This window comes from Papaver somniferum, unplaced genomic scaffold (genome assembly GCF_003573695.1).
Source record: "Papaver somniferum cultivar HN1 unplaced genomic scaffold, ASM357369v1 unplaced-scaffold_21, whole genome shotgun sequence".
In the NCBI taxonomy this organism is placed as follows: domain Eukaryota; kingdom Viridiplantae; phylum Streptophyta; class Magnoliopsida; order Ranunculales; family Papaveraceae; genus Papaver; species Papaver somniferum.
This window is the reverse complement of record NW_020631041.1, coordinates 1,686,212-1,696,358: the sequence shown is the minus strand read 5'-3', so window position 1 is coordinate 1,696,358 and position 10,147 is coordinate 1,686,212.

Sequence of the window (10,147 nt, the reverse complement as noted above, 5' to 3'; positions counted from 1 at the left end):
AGTCAGCCAGTGGAGTAAGCGCAGATGGCGCTGAGTATTCAAACGGAATACACAGAGAGAATCATGAACACGAAGACCTCTGCGTAAGCGGCACCAAGACACAAGAAGATAAGGTTACAACGGGCCTCAAAAATGGACCCCACGTAACCACCCTATAAATACCCCTCTCTCCCAAGTGAGAAGGGGAGGAGAAAATATTGAGGAGAGGAGAGAGAAAGAGTGAGGGTAAGTTAGGTTCCTCCTGCTATGCAGGATTATATCAGTCCCAAAGTCATTCGACTATTTCGGTAATCCCCACCATATAATGAAAAACCCAATCTCGGATACAGGGATCTGAGTGAGAATCATATAAGTCAATTGTTTCGTCTATGTTCATAAATCCATACTCTATATATCCAATCCGTTAGCTGTAGAATATCATGTTCGCACATTTTATACTTCGTCCACTATTTATCTTATTGTATGAGCTAGGACAATGATTGTAATTGATGAGACGAGGAAGAGTATTAGAACTCTGAGTCAAGGATTAAACATAACCCATCAGTTCCCTTCAGGCGCAGCCTATTTATTATATTGTCATGAGTCTGCGCGCATTGTTTGTGAACAACAGATAACATTGATCTGCGTGTTCACAATCTGGCGCTAGAAACAGGGACTTTCATCCCGGTAAAAGATTTATCTTTTCCTGTGACTTGTTTCAGACTTCTTTTTCTGAAAATAAGGATGTATGGAACACTACGGTTTTTTCCGTTCATGATTGCAAAAACCAAAATTATGAGCAGATCCGCGTTTATCTACGTAGATCTGATTTTTCATGCATTTCTAAATTTTCGCGACATTGGAAATCAAAACTTCTAACGGATCTGCGGTCGTCTACATAGATCGGTGTCTTTCGTATCTTCAAGATATTACACCTCTGAGAACTCAAAACGCTAATAGATATCACGCGGGACCCATTGTCTTCGTGATATTTTCCCTCTTTTTCAGGGAAATATTAAAAGATGGAGAAAAGCAAGGATATTGGGAAGACAAAAGCTTCGTCAAAAGAGATGCCAAGGACGACCCCAGTGGTAACTAGGAGTAAGCAGAGAAGCGAAAAGCTGAAGGCAGCGGATAGGGCGCAGGATAATGCGGAAAGCAGGGCTCCCATCAATGCCAGCATCATCGGAGCGAACGCAGTAAATGCTGCGGCAGCCGAAGCGGGAGCTTCAAGAGCCTACGGATCTAAGGTTGGAGCTCCCAGAATAACCAGCGCTCAACTACAGAAAGCCGTAACAGAGTCAGGAATACAACAACCCCTCTACGGGATGCCCTTAACCAACGAACAGAACATACCTTTCCAAACCAAGCAACCGCTTCTAATAGCAGGTAAACCCTCACAACAACCATCGGGATCCCGGGGTGGGCGTTTAGATCCACCAGAGTCAGTAATACATATCATGGATGAGGAACAGACAATAGCCTCCGATGAGCAATTGCGGGCTGGAACACCAAATCAAGGGTCAAATCATTCCGCTCAGATGATGGCCGAGCTAGCAGTATTAAGAAAGAGCCAGAAGGCATACTGCTGTGGAGATTTTAGCACAAGAGAACCAAACACTCAAGGAAAGAATCATTCACAGCGCAGAGGTAGAAAACCAACACGACGAAGCTAACTCCAAGGCCGCAGCACCCGATCAAGATAGAAGAATGGTGATCGCAAACAACCCGATTCCATTGAACCAAAGAGGAGCAAGGAGCAGCCAAAGATCAGACCCTGAGTACAATACCGAGAACTCGGACTACTACGACGGTACCACCCTCCTAAGAGCGAAATCTACCATTCGTGAAGAGCATCAGATCGCAATGGAAAATCTGCGTGCTGAAATGTTGGCAGAAATCAAGGAGCTAAAAACTAGGCAGGGAGGTGGAAGACTAGAGCAAGTGATGAAGGAAGCAAACACTACCCCGCTGACGCCACACTTGGCCAGGGCTTCCATACCGCAGAAATGTTCGGTTCCTGCTTTTAATTGCTATGACGGGTCAGCTGACCCTGCGGCTCATCTTCGATATTATAATCGAATGATGGCCCGTTGGGATAACGAAGACTCCATACTGTGCAGATACTTCCCATCAAGTCTAAAAGGGTCCGCGTTATCATGGTTCGATAACCTGCCGTCAAACTCCATCGATTCTTACGACCAACTCACAGAAAAATTTCTAACAACATACATGTACAACAAGGTTGTCAATACCGACATGGAAAAGCTATTCTCACTGGAGATGAATTACAAAGAGACCATCAGAGAATATACTAATAGATGGCACAAGATTTTCCAAGCTATTGGCAACGTAGATCCTGTGGTTAGTATCAACTGCTACAAATGGGGGATGGACAGGATGAGTCCTTTGTTTGTGGAGATCCACGGGACCATCCCTACCACCGAAGGAGATCTCCGGATAATCATAGAAAAGCATGCAAGGTTAGAAAAAATTCAGCATGAAAATCCCAGAGCTCATGCTCAACGTCCCACACGCACAAATTTCGTGGATCAAGCCAGCGGGTCCAAAAGAGGAATCACGGAAGAGCATCCTAACGCAGAAAGGAAAAAACGAGGGGATGATAGACGAAGAGATGATCGAAAATTTGAAGACCAAGTCTATACCAAGCTGAATACCAGTTATTCGCGCATCCTGAGAGAGATCAAAGGGAGGGAGAACTTCGATTGGCAATGGTCCAAGGGAAAGCAGCCTCCTAGATCAGAAAAATCCAAGGAATACTGTGAATACCACTGTTTCAACGGTCATCAAACAGAAAAGTGCAAAAATCTCAAAATAATGATTCAAAAACTAATCGACGCAGGAGACCTAAAGCAATATATACGGAAGATTGATAACGAAGATAGAGCCAAGAGAGGCAAGCAGGTTTAATTACCAGAAGGCAACCGCACCCTCAACACAATTTCATGTTCAGAGATTCAGGGACCATCCCTAACCGCCCAGATTGGGAAGAGATTAAGAAAACAATTCGAAGATTATTGTGAGATTTATAAGATTGATGGGAAAGAGGTAAATGAGCACGAACAATGGATGGACGCGCCCGTGACCTTCGACGCAGACGATGTGGAAGAAGACATGGAAGACCATAATGATCCTCTAGTCCTCACACTCCCAATAGCAGGGTGCAATGTAAAGAAGATCCTCATCGATGGAGGAAGCTCAGTCAACGTCCTGTTCTATGACACGTTCAAACGTATGGAGCTCAGCGACGAGCAACTGCTGTCATCTTACTACACCATCTACGGATTCAACGGCGCAGCTACAAAGCCCCTAGGGGACATTGTCTTACAAGTAGAGCAGGCCCATGAAAGTGGACACTCGATTCAGCGTCGTAGATGCACCTTCACCTTACAACGCCATCATCGGAAGAAGATGGGTTCACAAGCTCAAAGGAGTAGCTTCAACTTACCATCAATATCTCAGATTCCCAACACCCCAGGGAGTCATGGAAATTAAAGGAGACCAAGCAACTGCGCGGGAATGTCAGGCCTCGCAGAGTCAGATCAATAACGAGCGGGAAGAAAACCATCAGTCCCAAAGAGCCAAAAATAAGGAAATAACCATAGATGCATATCTGAAAGAAATCTCCGGAAAAAACCTTCTGAACGTGAGCACCACTGGCAGCGCAGAAGCCAGTACCTCCGCGACAAAAGAAAACTTAGAGCACACCAAATAGCAATCAAAGAATGTTCCTCTCTTGGGGCAACCAAAACCCACGTTTACGCCCGTCGAAGCAACTAAAGAAATCAACATAGGTACTGAGGGAAATCTGAAGATTATCAGAATAGGCACCTTGATGGATGAAGAAAGAGAAGCCGCGCTAATCAAACTTCTAACGGAATAGGCGGACATCTTTGCTTGGAAATTGGGGGACATGCCGGGAATTGACCCAAAGATAGTTCATCACGAACTTCGAATAAAGCCAGGTACCCCCCCCCCCTTTTAGGCAGAAGGTGCGCAAAGTAGCTCCGGAATACCATCGAGTAGTTGAAGTGGAACTCCGCAAACTACTGGACGCAAGATTCATCAAAGAAGTTAAGTACCTAACATGGATCTCTAACATGGTCATCGTACCGGATCCCTATATTACAAAACCAGACCCTGATGAAGTGTTGGCACTATACATAGCAGCAACAGAAGATGCAGTCAGCGCAGTATTGGTTAAAACCAACACGAAGATAGAGCAGCCCATCTATTACATCAGCAAGACTCTGAACGAAGCAGAAAGAAACTACACGAAGATTGAGCAGCTCATCTTGGCGTTAGTATGGGCAACCCTGAAACTCAGAACTTACTTTCTGACGCACTACGTCCGCGTCCCATACAAAGCTCCGCTAGAAGCAGTACTTAAAAACGCAGGAAAAGTAGGCAGAATTGCAAAATGGAATACCCACCTAGATCAGTTCAATATCATCCATGAACTACAACACTCTCAGAAGTCACAAGTATTAGCAGATTTCCTAGCAGACTTACCATTGGATAACTGCGAAGAAGTCATCATCGAAGGACGAAAGGCAGCAGGACTACCAGAGATGGAGGAAGGTAAAGACCCTATAGACATCTTGGAACCAAAAAATCCTAGGAAATGGGAAGTCTTCGTAGATGGGTCGAAAAATAAAGAAGGGGCGGGGATAGGCATCGTAATCACCACCCCAGTAGGAGACAGGATCATACATGCTTTCAGATTAGAGTTCAAGGGGCATACCAACAACATAGTTGAATATGAAGCAGTGGTGCATGCCCTTCAGTTGATAATAGAAATGGGCATAACTGACGTGCGTCTGACAAGCGATTCACAGCTAGTCATCCGAAAAATAGGGTTGCAATATAATATTTACGACAGAACATTGTCAGCATACATGGAATTGGTGCAAACACTGGCATCACAAATCCCAAACATCAAGTTCCGACAACTTGCAAGGAAGGAACTCAGGCACGCGGATGCCCTAGCCTACATATCATCAATGCTCAGGAACGAGGACGTCAAAGCAATCAAAGTAACCAGGATTTACGAGCCTTCAATTGATATTCAAGAACTCTGCGCTGCACAGCAGAGGAACCACGCAGAAAAAGATATGATGGATGATGACGTGGGAGAATTCATCACGGATGATTTTCAAGAAGACGACATCATGGCTAAGGAAGATCAAGACGAAGACTTCAGCAAAGAAGAAGATTGGAGATCTGGGATTCATCTCTTCCTAAAAGAAAGAATCCTACCCTCAGACCTAAAGCAAGCCAGAAAAATACAGTCAAAGGAAGGAAGATATGCTCTGAGAAAAGAAATTTTGTACAAAAAATGTTTTCTCGGACCATTATTACGTTGCCTATCCAGATCCGAAGGACATTTGATTTTGAAAGACATACACCGCGGCGACGCAAGCAATCACAGCGGAATGAGATCCCTAGCAGATAAGGCGAAAACTCAAGGATATTACTGGCCAACAATGATACGAGACGCTGCAAGAATGTCACGAAGATGCGAAGAATCCCAGCATTTCGCCAGAAAAATCCACGCACCAGCAACAATGTTAAACCCAGTAGACAGCCCTTGGCCATACTCAAAATGGGGCATAGACATCGTGGGTCTCCTAATCGAAGGATCAAGGAAGAGAAGATTCTTGATAGTGGCCACGGACTATTTCAGCAAATGGGTAGAGGCGAAAGCCCTGGCAAGTATTCGAGACGCAGATGTCTTCACATTCATCTTTCAAAACATCATTTGCAGGTTTGGCATACCAGCTGAGATTGTATCTGACAATGGCAAGCAATTCCAGGGAAAAAACATCGACTTACTCTTCGATACTTTTAAAATTCGAAAGAACAAGTCAACACCAATTTACCCTCAAAGCAATGGTCAGGCAGAAGCCACAAACAAAACCCTCGCACTCATCCTCAAAAAGCAGTTGGACGAATACAAGAAGCGTTGGTGTGAGCAACTACACAACGTTTTGTGGGCTTATAGGACAACTCGAAGATCAGCCACGGGAGAATCCCCATTCTTACTCACCTATGGAGCCGAAGCTATTATCCCAACAGAAATACTCATGCCAACTACGAAGACTGAAGCATGGGAAAATAACCTCACAACGGACATGATGTTGGAAAGGTTGGATGATCTAGAAGAAAGGAGGGAGGAAGCACTGCAAAAAATGGAAAACTATCAAAGGAAACTAGCAAAGGAGTACAATAAGAGGGTTAAGCATAGAAATTTCGTAGAAGGGCAGTATGTGCTGAGGACCATTCCCCAATACCAACGAGAAAAGAAGTGGGGAAAATTAGCACCAACATGTGGGGGACCCTTCGTCATACATGATGTTTCAGGAAATGGGTCATATTACCTGCGCAACCTAAAAGGGGAGATCCTCAAACACCCATGGAATGCAAAATATCTCAAGCCATATTACCCGTAGAGAGCAACGCAGACCTGCATCTGCGTGAAGAGCACCAGAAGAAGAAAACGACGCTTGCGATCGACATGTTTCTATCTCTGAAAGAGGAATAGCAAACCTCAACCTATCAATCAAGCAAACTTTTGGCAACAAACAGGCAAAACATGGAGCGACATATAACAACACGACTGCGTGTAAATATAACACCTCACGAGAACCCTACACCTGTAAGTACAGCCTTCGCGCCAATACTTCATCCTATTTTTTACTATTTACTACCTCAAAGGTTCCATCAATGGAATTCTTCCAAATGTAACTCAATTGTATAGACACTTTAACCCCCTTTTACCCGTGGACGTAGAAACTCTGCTGTCGAACCACGTAAACACTGATGTTAATTGTTCTATTTTAATTGGGGAAAATAGTCACCTACAATCTCTCGGGACTCCCCTATCAGCGTCTATAAGTGTAGGACCATGGGGAAGACATCCAGCAGAAAGAGATACCCAACCAATCTTATGGCAGCGGGTCGACGGAATGAACATACAACTCATATCCTAGAACGCTGCCCCGACCCCCACCGTCTGGGAATACTCTGGCCCAGGATTAGACAGCGGGGTAACAGGTCTCAAGACGTTCACGAAGATACACATCTTCGGGTTCGCACTCAAACACTTCACTTACACTTGTGGCAGCGGGTCGACAGAATGAACGTACATTCCAAACAACTCATATCCTAGAACGCTGCCCCGACCCCCACCGTCTGGGAATCCTCTGCCCAGGATTAGCCAGCGGGGTGACAGGTCTCAAGACATTCACGGAGAGACGCACATCTTCGGGCTCGCACCCAAACACTTCATTATCCCTGGTTACAGTGGGTTATATTCCAAATTAACCTTAACAATTATCAATTCATTAAAAGTTGATTACAGGCTTGGCAATGGTACGCGGAAACAAGAAAATAAAAAAGGAATCTCACGAAGCCTCACAATCAACAAAGATCAACTCTCTCCCTAATTCTACTCAGATGATTCAACCCCACCAGCAGGTTTATCAATCTTCCCCTTCTGCGTTGAAGGTACGCTCCCACCCGAGGAAGGGCCCGAAGAACCAGATGTAGGGGAAGGGGGTTTCTCAAGGCGCGGATAGATCCTGATAAGGCCATGCTCGGTCTTCAGATCATGCTCAATGCTATCTAGAATTTTGTTGGTCTCTTCCACTAGTTGACACCGAGCCTTGTACGCAATAACAGTATTCATCATCTCAACCTTTGACAACAACGAGGAAAGGCGGCTCACTTCCTTCGAAGCGACTTGGAAGCCTCGTCCTTTGCGATAGCTAAACCTTTATAATAATTAATCTGACTTTCCTGATGCACTAATTGAGATTTATCCTCCGCAAGCTCTTCATTTGAAGTACGAAGCTGTCCCTGGAGCTCTGCAAGGAAAAGAAAACGCAGATGTTTAGGTCCAGGGAATTGCAGAATCACACTCGATAATATAAGCATATACCTTCGACTCTCGCCGAAGATATTTCATATTCGTTAAACAGCAGCATCACGGGCTTCACCAAGAAAATCATGCTCATCTGACAACTTCTTATGATCCGCTTGAAGGGTTGAAAGGGCGTACTGACTCGCATCTAATTCTACCTGTTTCATTGAATCCAAATGACGAAGATGATTGACCTCATTGTTTAAACCCTCCAGACCCTTGTTGAGCCGGTACATAGTTACTTCAAGATTCCTCTCAACCTCAGCTTGGTGTACCACATCAGCCCTAGACGCAGCTAAAGCTTTGTTGAGAGCACCAGCCTCTGCTCTAGCGTCATCTCTCTCCCTAGCAAGACGCTGAAGGTAATCTTTAACATCAGAGGTCTGAGAAAAACAAGCTTGACGCAATTCTTCTTCCAAGAGATTGATTTTAGCTTCCAATGATAAGACCTACTCTCGGGATTCACGAAGATTATCACGCGTCCACAACAACGTTCCATCAAACAAATGACGATCATTGCTATATTGGTTCTGCAAATCAGTCATTTGGACTCTCCTGACCCGTCATTCCTCTACCAGAGCATTATGTTCATCGGCACGAGCATTCCACTTATTAGCCTCGCTCTTTATTTTCTCTACCAACTCTCCCATGCGAGATTTCTGACGCTGCCGCTCTTTCCGGAGCCATACTAACTCAGGAACTCCACCCACTGAAGATAGGGTGGTGGAGGGAGACTCATACAGAACACTAATTACGGTAAAACACAACAGCAAGGAAGATAACAGATAATCAAACCTGTAACAGCCGAAGAATTCTTCTTGGACTCCTCCAATTCACTACGAACCATAGCAAGATCCATACGTAGCTTCTCCTCCTTCTTGCCTATTTTCTCTTTAGCCTTGAGGAGATCCTTCAACTCACATATCTCCATATCCCTATCAGCAATGACAGTCTCATCCGCAGTAAGCTCCTCTTCCCGAAGACGAAGCTTAGCCTCCAACTTAAGGGACTTAGCTTTAAAAAAACTGGTACAACATGTGATTGCAATGCTCACTCCTCATTATCTGCAAATCAGAAGATTAGAATACCCTGACTCTAAAAATTTCTACAAAATGATACCAGGAAAAATGATAAGAGAACTCACCTCTAACATTCGCTGTTGAGGAAATCCATACTGAAACCCATCAGCCAACGCCATCATATCAGCAACTGTCGAGGGAGCATCGACTACAAGCGCAGACTCCGAAGCCCGAAGATTCTTATCCCACGCTGCTGCAACCTAGTCCTCGGAAGACAATTGCATCATCTTACGGGTATACGCATCAGAGTTCTTCTCACCCTGGGCTGGATTGGGTACACACATCAAGTTATTCTTCTTAAACCAAGCCAAGATGGCATCATCACCCTCAAGGATAAGTGACTGAGGAAAATCATCTCCAAGAGACCCAACCGAGGCCTTACCCATGTCCGTGGATTTAGCACCCGAAGAGTTCGAGGCTACTCTTGCGTACAAATCTGGAAGACCTCTAGCACCGTTCCCCTCTGGAACATCAGTAGCATCCACGACTCCCTTACCCTTCTCATCCACCTTGTTAGAATTACCAAGCACATCCCAATCATCGTTGGGGGACAGCAGGTTGAACTCAGAAGCCAGGCTCTGGGCAACGTTTATGTCAAAACCATCCTCCGTAGAATAAATCCGACCAAAGGAAATTTCCTGAGACATAGCACGAATTTCACCACCAACACCCACATCACCAAGGCCAGTGCTATCATCACCAGCATCACTGCTACCCGCAGGATTAGCTTCGGCACCAGCATCACTGCAAACCGCAGGATTAGCTTCGGCACCAGCATCACTGCAAACCGCATGATTAGCTTCGGCACCAGCATCATAACACCCTGCGGAATTAATCTCATCAACACCGCCGGGAGGGGATGTATCAGTACGCTCTTCTGTGTCAGACACATCTTCATCCTCGCCGAGCTCTGTCACAGGACTGTTAACTTCTTCATAAACCTCCGCCTCCTCGATTGTTGCGGTGGTGGACTGCTTGGGATTTATCTTCCTCTTCTTCGTCACCTAAAAAGACAAGGCACAAGAATAAAAATCCCTAACTTTGAAAAGAATTAAAACTGCCTCAACTAAAGGAAAATGCATATAAAAATCTTACCTTGACAACCGCAGCATTCTTCGCCTGAAGATCAGCATCGGAACTCTCT